Source organism: Paramisgurnus dabryanus, chromosome 21, assembly GCF_030506205.2.
Source record: "Paramisgurnus dabryanus chromosome 21, PD_genome_1.1, whole genome shotgun sequence".
Taxonomy (NCBI): Eukaryota; Metazoa; Chordata; class Actinopteri; order Cypriniformes; family Cobitidae; genus Paramisgurnus; species Paramisgurnus dabryanus.
Window position 1 is genome coordinate 19,406,794 of NC_133357.1, and position 13,747 is coordinate 19,420,540.

The window sequence follows — 13,747 nt, forward strand, 5'->3', positions numbered from 1 at the left end:
GCAATTGAGCATTTTGGGTTTTGGGGGATATTGTGTCGCGTTAACCAATCAGGAGCTTGCTCTAGTAGTGACGTGATTATGACATAGCGAGCAGAAATACAAAACAACAATGGAGGACAAAATATGACACATCTTCATACTTTTATAGAAACAGGAATAAAAAGGATCGTGCTTGGATAAAAGTGAATGAGGAGGTTGGATAATCTAAGGTGTAAAAAAAACGCTTTTTACTTAAAGGACAAGTTCGGTATTTTACACTAAAAGCCCTGTTTTCAGATTGTTTAAGATAAAATGGACGGTTTTGACTGAAATTTGGACATATGATGCTGTCCCAAGAATTTTCGGGTGTTTGTTCTATCATCTCCCACCTCTACAATGGGGTGCACTGGAACAATCCTTCCTAAAATGCATTAAACTTTCGTTTACAAAGACGTGAAACTCACCGAGTGGTCAGGGGTGTTCACTGATATGCCCACACAAAAATTGCTGCAAAAGATGCTTTCCAACAGGTGTTTTACCTTTCGTTGTAAACTTGTGGACCTATTTTTCCAAACGCCTCACACCCCCGTACATTTTTCCGCTGAGAGCTTAAATAATAAACACTCCAGCCCAGTTGGTGGCGATAATCCGCCTTTGCCAATTGCAAGAATAGAAACAAAGTTTCCGGTGGCGGAGTAATACCGTACCTTACAGCACATCTAATACAAGTCAATGGAGTTGGACAAAACTACGATAAAACCTGTTGGAAAGCATATTTTGCAGCAGTTTCTGTGTGAGCATATCAGTGAACACCCCTGACCACTTGGTGAGTTTCACGTCTTTGTAAACGAAAGTTTAAGGAAGTATTGTTCCAGTGCACCTATATACCCATTGTAGACGAGGGAGGTGAAACAACAAACACCCGAAAATTCTTGGGACAGCATTATATGTACAAATTTCAGTCAAAACCGTTCTATTTCATCATATAAACACACAGCAGTAAGTGACCATAGACTTCCATAGTAGGAATAAAAAAATATGATGGAATTTAATGGATACCGTCAACTGTGTGCTTACCATCATTTATCAAAATATTTTCTTCATCATTTATCACAATACTTCAAAAATATTTATTCCTACTATGGAAGTCTATGGTCACTTACTGCTGGTGTTTACCATCATTTCTCAAAATATCTTCTTTTGTGTTCATCAGAAAAAAAATTCATACAGGTTTAGAACAACATGAGGATGAGTAAATGATGACAGAATTTTCATTTCTGTGGGCGACGCTAAATACAGGTGTAAACAGTGTGTAAAACTTTTTACTTGTCCACTTTCGACTACATTCAGAGGTAGTCTGATAAACCACTAGTAGTTTGAGAACCATTGACTTAAAGTGGCATAAGTGTGCAGTTGATAATGCATCAAAGTTGCGTTGAGTACAAATAAACTTAAATCCACAGCAAAGCAGTTGTGGTAACATTCAATAGGAGCACAAAGGAGTTACAACCAACGGTATGAGCAATCTCAAGCAATTTATTCAGAGTCATTGTAAACAACTTTAAAAGCGCAACACCAGAGAGCATCAGGCAGTCGAGAGACGGGGACGGCTGTCTGTGTACTGTAAGCAGTGTCTGTGTGTTTTCGGATACAGCGGTTATTGTAGGAGCAGCGAGATGGAGTGGGGGCGGTGATAAAAGAAAAATGAATAAAAGTGTAGCGCTAATCCCGTGATGAATCTGTGTGTGTTTTTACAGTGGCAGCTTTGATTTATCGCCAACATTTTATTCAAGGTCCCGGAATTAGTGAGACGCAGCAGCAGATTGAAACTACATACGAAGTAAAGAAAAACAGCAAGGGAGAGAGAGAAAACCAGACAAAGAGAAAACTAGGGAGAAATCATAAGAAATGCGTCAGGAATTGCTGATATTGAGCAAATGGAATGTTGTGATTTCATTATTTTTTATACATTTCCATTTTATTTCTGTTCTTTAATCTCAGGTGTGTTGATCCACCAGTGTGATTAATGATCAGGGTTAGTGAAGAGCGCTGAGCTGGTGAGAAAGTGAAGAACATTACTGGGGTGATGCTCTCATATGACATTTCCTGGAGTTCAGGGCCCCTGTAGGTCCGAAGAAATAAGCTGAAGCCATCAGAGATCAAGATACAGACAGGTTAAGAGAGATGGAAGGATGAGAGTAAGGTTTATATGTCCAATACTTTGTGTATCTGGAGAATATAACTGTGGTCTAGGCATAGAGATGAAACAGAGACCGGAGCCAAACACTGATAGTGTTACGTATAGAGGAATGACACAAGTGGGAATGACTGGTGTGTGTGTGTGTGTGTGCGCGCATGCACGCGCATGTGTGTGTATGTGTGGTTTGTTGTTGAAGCTGCAAAAAAAGGAAATGGTTAGATTTCCCTGGTGATGTGCTTTTGCAAGATCTTACAAAAAATCTCCCAGTCTCTTTATGATTTATCTTCTTTAAGCAAGACTGCTGTATACTTTTGATTCAAAGATTTGAGACAAATGTGTTTGTTAAAATGTCAAATATTATGTTTTGTACAATAAACCTCTAACAGTATTTTTAAAGGTCCCATTTTTTCTGCGTTTTTGAAGTTTTGATTGTGTTTAAAGTGCACAATATAAAGTTTTTTTTTTGTGTGTGTGTGTGTGAAAAAATTCAGTATTTTTCACACAATTTACTTATCTGTATACCGCTGTATAGTTTTCACTGTCCTAAAAACGGGCTGATGACTTCCTTTTTCTATGAAGTCCCTCCTTCAGAAATACGTAATGAGTTCTGATTGTGTAGTTTGTTTAGTGTGTTGTGATTCGACAGCAGCTTAGCTTCGCCGTTGACTGGCGTATTCCTGTGGGCGGAGTTTAGTCAAAAACTCTTATATTGACGTCATTTATCTTTTTCATTTATCTATAGTCCTTAAAAGGTTAATCTGTTAAAGGAAATGTTTAACTTGGCATTGAACTTTAAGCTTTATAATTTTGCAGGTATTATTTATGCTCTAACAGCAACATTACATACTAAAGTTTGAAAAATGGGATCACAAAAAACATCCGCTAAAAGTATTTTTAAATGTACAGTAAAAAAAATGCTTCATCAGTTGGACGTATTTTTATTGCGTGGCAAATTTCCAAGTAAAAATATTACATTCAACAAATGTGATTTTTCTAAATATGCCTTTATTACATTGACCTAATGTCATTTTTATTAAAATCAAACACCGCATCAGATGAATGTCATTTAATTATGTGGCAAATTCTCAAGTAAAATAATTACTTATTATGCTGGTTGGATGTAATAAACACTTTTTGCTGGAATGATCAACATGACATAGAAGCAATTTGATTATCCTCAAACTTGGCTTTATTACATTGATGTTAAGTAAGTTTCTTTAAAAACAAACATATTTTTTATTATATTTTCATTCTAAGGTGCCTCAAATTGCGCAACTTTGTTCAATGCATTGACATAATTTCCACAGAAACAGAAAGTTAAGGTGTGACATTGTGGCTCATCCCCCGTTTGAAATAGCTAATATATTTTCATTTATCTCACAGCCTGAAATCTGATGAAAAGGTGAAGTGCATAATGATGTCCTAAAAATCCGTATTGGTGAATATGTGAGACTGTAAGTGTTGGATGCTTATAACTTTTTCATATGAAATTTGAGTAACACTTTACTTGAAGTCGTGTGCATAAGACTGACATGACACCTTCATAATCATGACATGACACGTGTAATGAACATGAAGGAGATTTTATGCACATTTATGACAACTGTCATTAAGGGCCCTATTTAAACGATCTGAAACGCAAGTGCGAAGCGCAATGCGCAAGTGACTTTGTGGGCGGATCTTGGGCGCTGTTGCTATTTTCCCGGCGGGATAAATAACTCTTGCGCCAGGCGCAAATCAATAAGGGGTTGGTCTGAAGTAGGTTCATTATTCATAGGTGTGGTTTGGGCGTAACGTCAAATAAACCAATCAGAACGCTATCCAACATTCCCTTTAAACGCAAGGGCGCGAGTTCCATGGCGGGTTGCTATTATTATGACGGATTTACCAGGCGCACGCCTGGAGCGGTTCACAGCCGAGGAGACCCACGTTCTTGTAAGAGCAGTCAAAGACAGAGAAGTTGTTTTGTATGGGGATGGGAGAAACCCCCCCAAATCAGTGTAGGTTAAACAAACAGGCGTGAGAGGAAATAGCCGCAATTGTCTCATCGGCTGGCATCCCCATGGTTGCGCCAAGTGCTACAATGATGTCAGGAGACGGGGGAATCCCAAGCTTGCCAGCATAAATCGGGCACGCCGTGTAACGGGAGGTGGATCTGCCTCAGGACCTGACGCCAGCAGAGGACATCGCTGCGTCCACCCTCACCGCTGAAAGGGTTTGGGGGCTTTGAAATCGGACCCAAGAAATGCAAGCAAGGTCCAACCCCAAAGTACACTTACAAATCAAGTTCATATACATTAACTCTTTCACCGCCAGCGTTTAAAAAAAAAGTTGCCAGCCAGCGCCAGCGTTTTTCATGATTTTCACCAAAGTTTAATGCCTTCCAGAAAATGTTCTTCTTTAAATACATAAACATACAATATACCAAATGAAAGAACAGACCCTCTGCTTTCAAACAAAAAAAAACCCGTTTCATCCTACCTTTAGTGGTTCTTTTGCAATCAGCTTTTGAATATGGGTTGGTTTTTGCAAAAACACCATATTTTGAGCAAAAATCAGAGATAATTCCATTTTTATGACGGACTTTTCATAGAGATCCCATTCAGAGCGATCTTTTAAACAGACACAGACATGCAGCAGCTTGCCATAGGGCAATACTTCCGGTTTTAAAAAGTTGTGGAAGGGCGCCACCTGGTGGATAATAGCGGTATTGCGGAAAGACGGAAAATCTCTTCATTGGCGGGGAAGTGTTTTCTCTTAATTGACGAGATATCTCGTCAATGGCGGGGAAAGAGTTTAGGTTTCTTATGAAAACATTTTAATTATTATTTACATAAAATAAACGTAATACAGCCACACAACAAACTTATGAAAATATTTTAATCGTTATTTGCATGAGAATTGTTTAACGCAGCCACACAATAAATAAAAACTTTCACCACAATGCTCACCACTATGATTCCCCTTATCTCATGTGTTAATATTTTTTGTTGTAAAAATTTATGATTTGCAAAAATAACTGTTGCATCTGTGTAGATTAGATAAGCAAAGTGTGCGCGCGTTGTGCACGCTATACATTATGGTCAAGCATGCGCCCTTAAAATAGCATAATGAACCACGCGCAACGCGCCACTGACTTTAGACAATTTTTTTTTGGTCAGTGGCGCAATTGTTTTTTGAAACTGCAAAATAGCATCAGGGATGGTTTACGCCGGAACACGCCTCCTTTTTTGCGCTGAACCGCCCAGGGAGCGCAAGTTTATTCCCTAGTTTGCCGACGTGCGTCTGTGGAGGGAAAAACCCGCTGTGCGCCGGTGCAAAATACGAATGATACATGCGTCACTGACAAAGTCAATTGTGCTGGGTGCAAGATAGGGCCCTAAGTGTCATTTTTTCAATGATGTAATTTTTAATGCAAAGACGCTCATAAGCAGTGGTACAAATTGAACTTATTAAAATGTAAATACAGGTAAGTGTGGATTCAATTTTAATTTAAATAATTTTAATTACAAAATGCAACAGACACGTCAAAAGATTATACTTAACTTTACGTATGTGCACAATACACACAGAGGGTTCTGAAATTTTCTGACATGGAAGAAAAAACTAACAAAACTATTGTCTATTAATAAATTAATTAAATTAACTGTTTTCCAGTGATATGGACCCAACACTGCATGTCTAAACCTATTATTGTACTTGTTTTCATTTAATTTTAGGAAAATAGGTTTCCAAATGCAATAAAATATAATTTTATCAATTTTAAATATTATTATTATTGAATGATTGACTTTATATATTAAACGCCTGGAGTAATATTCATGATGCTGTTATAAAACAATTTCACAGAGTATTAACACTTAATGACATTTTAATGACAAATTATATTTGTACCACTGTAGTTGAGGTCAAGAAAAATATTTATGATGCGGTTTTAAAACCATATGACAGAGTATTAACATTTAATGACATTTTAATGACAAATTCGATTTGTATCACTGGTAAAAAGTGATCAGTTATGTTGTCTTGGTAATGTCAAGTTGTCGTGATAAGTTATGATGAATTGGTTAATGTCAAGTTGTCATAGCAAAGACATCTCAAACAATGTCATCTTTGCATTAAAAATGACATAATTGAAGGATTGACACTTAATGACAGTTGTCATAAACGTGTGCCATGTCATGACTCATGATCATGAAGGTGTCATGTCAGTCTTATGAACACCCCTTCAAGTAAAGTGTTACCAAAATTTGTCAATGTTTTTCAGAATTTTAGTTTAGACATAAAGATAAAGTTAACTTAAAGTTAACATATTCATACTGAAGGCCAAAAAAAAATTCATAGGGACTGTAATACAGAAATCAAATAATGGTGAACACAGGTGTGCATATGTTGGGAGCACATTTAAAGACTTTAAATGTGATTCTAAACTATTAGCTTTATTATTCAGATTCAAATATGTTATAGTATTGTATAGTGCTTGTGCATTTAGAGATTGAACAAATGTATGCATACACATACACACACACACGCGCATGCACACACACACACACACACACACACACACATTGATACCACGCTCTGATATAGTTAAACAAATACACACACTCACACAAATACATAACAAACAGAATATGTTATTTAGAAGGATTAAAGAGGATTTTGCCCCAGCACTGCAGTTATTAACCTAACATGATGTTGCACTAACAACCTAAAGCACAGGAGCACTGGCCAGCCTCTAATCTCTGTCATGCATTAAACATTAGCAAGTGCGCTGGCTCACAGTAAAACACATTACAGTCTGAGCTGTGTGTAATCACTCTCTCTCACAGAATATGCCCTGACTAAAGGAAATATAAACAAGCCCAATGCACTCAAATCTGGGAGATAGAATGCTAATCACCCTTCGATCTTTTTGCAATTGTTCTGGGATCTGCCTTCTGGTCTAAAGTCAAGACTGCTGCATTTGTATTAGGTGTAATAGGACTTCACGCTGCATGCAAGTGCAGCTATGGAGATTCAGAATTCAAGCCTCCAATACAATCTCAAGGCAATTCGTAACTATTTTACAAGGAGGCTAATTCGTTTGAATTCGTACAATATGTTTTAGTACAACCTGTTTTCCAGTGGCGGATTCCACAATCAAGTGGTGGTTGGGTTTAGGGGTGGGGCTTCATTATTGATTTTTCTATACGCTTGTGTAAAATTCACATTAAAGAGCAGCTATTATTCGATTCACGATTTTACATTTTCTTTAGTGTGTAAGGGTGTGTTAAAGGAACACGCACACATTTTGGGAATTAAGCTTATTCACTGTATCCCCCAGAGTTAGATAAGTCCATACATACCTTTCTCATCTCCGTGCGTGCTGTAACTCTGTCTGATCTAGCCCCCGCTAGCTTAGCTTAGCACAAAGACTGGAAGTAAATGGCTCCAGTTAGCAAACTGCTCCCAATAAGTGACAAAATAACGCAAACATTTTCCTATTTATGTGTTGGGATTTGTATAGTCACAGCGTGTACAAATAATCAGTCATATGAGACACGGCCATCTTTTAACCGTATACATACAGGGAACTATATTTTCAGAAGGTGAAGCACTGCTACTTGGGCGGACTAATTTGCACAACTCTGATCGAACTCTCTGCGCCTCACCAGGGGCTTCTCGGGTGCTGCAAAAAAATCACTCCGGCTGTGTCTCATATCACCTTGTTATTTGTACACGGTGTGACTATACAAATCACAACACATAAATAGGAGAATACTCGCGCTATTTTGTCACTTATTGAGATCAGTTTGCTAGCTGGAGCCATTTACTTCCAGTCTTTGTGCTAAGCTAAGCTAGCGGGGGCTGCGTCAGACAGAGTCAATCGATTTAAAATCGGAAACGTGACACCCTTAATACTGTTAAAGCATTTATTAATCTTAGTTCATGCTAATTTAAGTATTTACTAATATATTTTAAATTGAACTAACACATACATTTGTATTGACAAAGATTAACAAATGCTGAAAAACACGAAACAGAAACATTGTTTTTTTTTGCTTGACAGGTAACTAATTACTGGGAGAAAGTTACAACGATTATTTAAAAAAATATATATTTTGTTTACAGATAAAGCATAAAGTTTCGTAACAACATGAGGCTACTGAGGAACAACATGAAGTGTTATTTACATGTAAATAATGACAGAATTTGTACTGTTTTTCATTTCATTTAAGTATTCAAAAACCTTTTCTCACCACAACCGATGCAGAAAACGTGTGTGACTTTCCAGTCTTATAAATCACCATCGTTTTTTCTACAGAGTCTCATGATATCTGTGTTGTTAGTAAGTGAACCCCTTTGACCCATTATAATTAGAACTTGTCTGTAGTGCAGTACATTTGATCATCTTAATATTGCTTGTGTGAAGCTGACCGAGAAAGAGTGATCGTCGTAACACATTTTCCCTCAGGGGATGATACAAGGTCTCTTGCTTTTCTGCTTCACTTGTTACACTTTGTTCTTGCAAAGTAGCTGACTACAGATTTAGCGATCGCAGCTGTACGACAGAGAGATGCAGACATAAAAAAAGAATCGTCAATAAATGCAATTATGAAGCTGCTGCCATCCAGATAACCATATTTGCGCGTCTCTTATCCTTTTACGTCGACCTCTCTGCCTTACGTACTCACCACTTTCTCATTTTAGCTCAAACTCTTCTCTACACTTTCCTCTTCTCATCTAACACACACATACACATAAACTGAGAGCTGTCAGAAGTGTAACTGTAGCTCTGTCAACCTGTGCTTGTCCCGGCCGTATGGTAACTATTTTTTGCCTGGCCTCTAACAGTTGGGCCTGTCGCATTTCATTGCAGCCACTATCCTGATCCTCTTGAACCCGGTACACAAACACGCACACATTTAACTTTTCTATAAGCTGTCTTGCTAAAATTAACAATTTTTCTTTGTCTACATAATACATTTTAAGCATATTTTAAGCATAAACATACATATCAAAAAGGTATTTAAGATCATGAGAAAATGCATTTAGTGACAGTTGCCAAACCTTTAACTGATAGTGTACATACACTCTTAATCATTACTCTTGAAGTGCTTCATGATGCCATAGAAGAACCATTTTTGGCTGAATGCCCTACTGAAAAATCCAGCTAAGACCAGCATAAGCTGGTGAGCTGGTTTTAGCTGGTCTCCAGCTTGGTTTTAGCTGGTTTTGCTGGTGTATGAAGCTGGTTTTGCTGGTGTAGCAAGCTGGTCTAGCTGTGTTTTGGTCACTTTTTAAGCTGGTCTAGCTGGACTTAGTTTGTCAGGCTTGAAGACCAGCTGGCCCACCAGCATGACCAGCTTTGTCAGGCTGGGGGGACCAGCGTAAACCACCTTAAACCAGCTAAAACCAGCTACCAGCTTATGCTGGTCTTAGCTGGATTTTTCAGTAGGGTGGTTCCACAAAGAAACTTTAACATCCAGAAAATCTTTCTGTTTCAAAAAAGTGTAATGAAAAAATATTATGAAATGTTGTTTTTTTCAGGTTTTGACATCAACACAATTTTAATTTACAACCAAAAACAGAATTTCTGCCCAACGTTAGACGTAGATGTCAGTCCAACGTTAAGTTTCGACATCAATTGGATATTGGGTTTTGATGTCAACCCGTTGGGTTTTGATGTCAGATTGGCTTAGGGTGTTGATGTCAGTCAGACATTGAGTTTTGACATCAATCGGAAGTTGGGTTTTGACGTCTGACTGACATTAGAGCTCGACATCAGTCTTGACTTTGAGTTTTGACGTCTAATCAAAACTAAGAGCATGACGTTCTATACAATGTTGGGATTTGACGCCAGATTTTCTTAAGGGTTTGATGTCAGTCAGACTTTGGGTTTTGACATTAGTCAGACGTTGGGTTTTGACGTCAATCAGACATTGGGTTGGGTTTTGACATCAATCAGATGTTAGGCTTTGACGTCAGTTTGGCTTAGGGCTTTGATGTCAGTCAGACATTGGGTTTTGACATCAGTCGGATGTTGGGTTTAAAAGAGCACCTATTGTCCGATTCACGTTTTTAGATTTCCTTTGGTGTGTAAGTGTTTATTAGTACATGTTAACAATATGCAAAAGGTACAAACACGCGACCCAAGTTATTGTCTCCAACGTAAATCTCTTTTCTTGGACTACAACAAACACACAGATTGTAGGCAGCAGTTTACTTCCTGGGATTGGTAATGTAGACAAGACCGACATTATCATAATTCCTCCCGCTTTGGACTCACAGCCTGTAAGTTAACTGCTGTTAGCAACCAAATCTTTTAAACATGGTAAGGAAGGTCACATTTTGTTGTCAGTCAGACTTTGGGTTTTGACGTTGGGTTTTGATGTCAATCAGAAGTTGGGTTTTGACATCAGTTTGGCTTAGGGTTTTAATGTCAGTCAGACATTGGGTTTTAATGTAAGTCAGACGTTGGGTTTTGACGTCTGACCGACATTAGAGCTTAACATCAGTCTGATGTGGGGTTTTGACATCTAATCTGTGTTAGAGCATGACGTCAATCCAAAATTGGGTTATGACGCCAGTCCGAAGATGAGTTTTGACGTCAATCAGACGTTTGGTTGGGTTTTGACGTCAATCAGACGTTGGGTTGGGTTGGGTTTTGACGTCAGTTTTGCTTAGGGTTTTTATCTAAGTCAGACAATGGGTTTTGACGTCAGTCAGCAATGGGTTTTGACGTCAGTCAGACATTGAGTTTTGACATCAGTTTGACTTAGGCTTTGACATCAGTATGATGTTGGGTTTTGACGTCTAATCTGTGTTAGAGTATGACGGCAATCCAAAGTTGGGTTTTGACGCCAGTCCGAAGTTGAGTTTTGACATCAATCAGACATTGGGCTGGGTTTTGATGTCAGTTTTGCTTAGGGTTTTTATGTAAGTCAGACAATGGGTTTTGATGTCAGTCTGATGTTGGGTTTTGATGTCCAAAGGCCAGTGTATACTTTTTTCGTTGTCTGTTTTGCGCATACATGCGTCCACACAGCTTTCAGAGTATACTCGACCGTAGGGATGGGACGATTACCGGTTTCGCAATTAACCATGATAAAATGTCCTGATGGTTAGTATTATCGTTTAAAATTGTATTATCATTACAACCATGTTTGACTACCATGATTCTGAAAACTCGCGGTAAATCCTGTCCAACCAGAATCAGTTTGACACAGGAGTGCACGTGCAATATGTTTTTTTGCACAAGAAGGCATTTAATGGATAATGTATTGTATTCATTCACGGTAAACTTATTAGACAGATTTATTAATTTTTTACCACAGACATAATTTCAGGGACATGAATTATTATATTGTGATTTTCAAAAATAAAACTTGTTCAAATGTTTCAGTGTGTGTATCAGTTCTTTTTGAACATTTCTATCTCATTTTAACAAAGCCGTGATAATATTGATAACCGTGATAATTTTGGTCACTATAATCATGATATGAAATTTTCATACCGTCCCATCCCTACTCGACCGTGATAATTGACACATACACAGTACAAATGATTTCATATTTAAATAATTTATCAGGGCTTTTCAGAGCAGCACTTATTCGCGTCATTTGATATTCGCATTCTAGGATAGATGAAGAAAAGTGGTGGATCCACCATTGCAAACAAAGTTTACGAAAACAAAGAACAGGAATCAAACATTATGCAGAAGGAAATGCTCCTTAGCTTTCTGTTCTTGGAAGAAAATGAAAATAAAAGAAGACGTTGGTGTGTGCAAACACTGTCTTTTGCCATTTTGTATGTTTCTTTGTGGAACCAAAAATGCTCTACCCAAGAGTCCCTCATTTAAACAATTCGCTCCAGGTCACGTCTGCTTGTCTGATCTAAGCCCACTTGCACAGATATGGATGAAAGACATTGGATGACACTGAAAGAATCACCAGAGGCTGTATTATTAAACCAAGTAAAGTTCTTAAAGGGTTTTTCTGCTATAGGTAAACCATTTTTGGTTCCCCAAATATCTTAAAATAACCATTTATTTCTTACCTTTTCATAGTCTGTTGAACATTTAACTACAACAAAAAGGCAACACTGTGGTTCTGTGGATGTTCAAGGTTCTTTATGGAGCCACACAGCCTGACAAAATCAACACATCCTCATCCCATGGCGTCAATATTTGACGCCACTTGACCATGCGTCAATATGTTACGCGGAGGGTATACCCTTCGCGTCATTTTTTGACGAACTGGGGACTTCAATACTATTAGGTACGCGAAATTAAACAGTTGTCGCCTGACATTGGGGTTAGGGATAGGTTTGGGTAGGGATGTCATTATGTAAATCTAACCCTAAACCGACGCGAAAATGGTAAGAAAATGGTACGAAAATAGGAAAGAGAATGCAACGTACTCAATAGTATTGAAGTCCCCAGTTCGTCAAAAAATGACGCGAAGGGTATACCCTCCGCGTAACATATTGACGCATGGTCAAGTGGTGTCAAATATTGACGCCATGGGGTGAGGATGGGCTGGACAAAATACCTTTTTGGATCCCTTATTTTTAAAAACGCAAGAAGTATGATGACCTTTGCCTTTATGACCTTTATGAAGGCAAAAGAGTTTAATATTCTGTAGTGAAAGCACAGGCTGTGTGACGTGTAGAGTGACTGTATAAATCTAACTGGCCATAATGCCCCATATAATAATGACTGAATGCAGTTTATACAATTTACACAAAAATATGATGAATTATAATGCTGATATAGAGAGGACAGAGAGGGAAGGTCAATTTGGAAATGTACATTACAGAGTTTAAACACTTGGGTCAAGGGTCTCCCTTAACAAGCAGCATTAAACCTCACTACATTGACAGCAATGAATTCTGTTTGGGGAGTTTAGTGACATCCCAATGACATCAAATAAATTCTTCTTAAAGGGGACTTTATAAGTTTTGTAGCTTGTTTTTGTTTAGCTCTTTTATTCCACACCATTTAAATATTTTCCTCTTTCAGTCTAAGACATTTACTCTACAATATCACATACTTAATTACTGTTAATCCCATTTTACTTTACTGAATAAAGAAAACTATTTCAGTTCATTACACTGGATTGTCTGGGATAACGATATTAACTAATTGGTTTAAATGTTCATCAAACACTTTCACTTCAAATGCACTTAATTCTGGCCTCAGGCAATTCAGAAACACAGATTTATTGGAAGAATCCATTGAGAGTCAGACGCACTTAGATGGTTTTGCACCTGAGCTCTTCATACAGTATAGTATGTCCCACATTTGCTGATCAAAAACCCTCTTATTGTAAGTCCATTTGGAAATTGCTAACAATATAAAAGTAATGCAAGAGGAATCAGCAGATAATAAATGAAAATTTGACCAAGGAAGTAACAAAAAACTGAGATTGTATTGAAATGTCGAGAACAAATGAGAAACAAAGCAAATGCAAAATCTCGGGGGATTATATAGTCGCTACATGAACTGTATGTGCTGTATATCATCCAACGAGTAGCATATGCATTGTTCTCTGAATAATTTATTTGCATTCATTTCAGAAATTG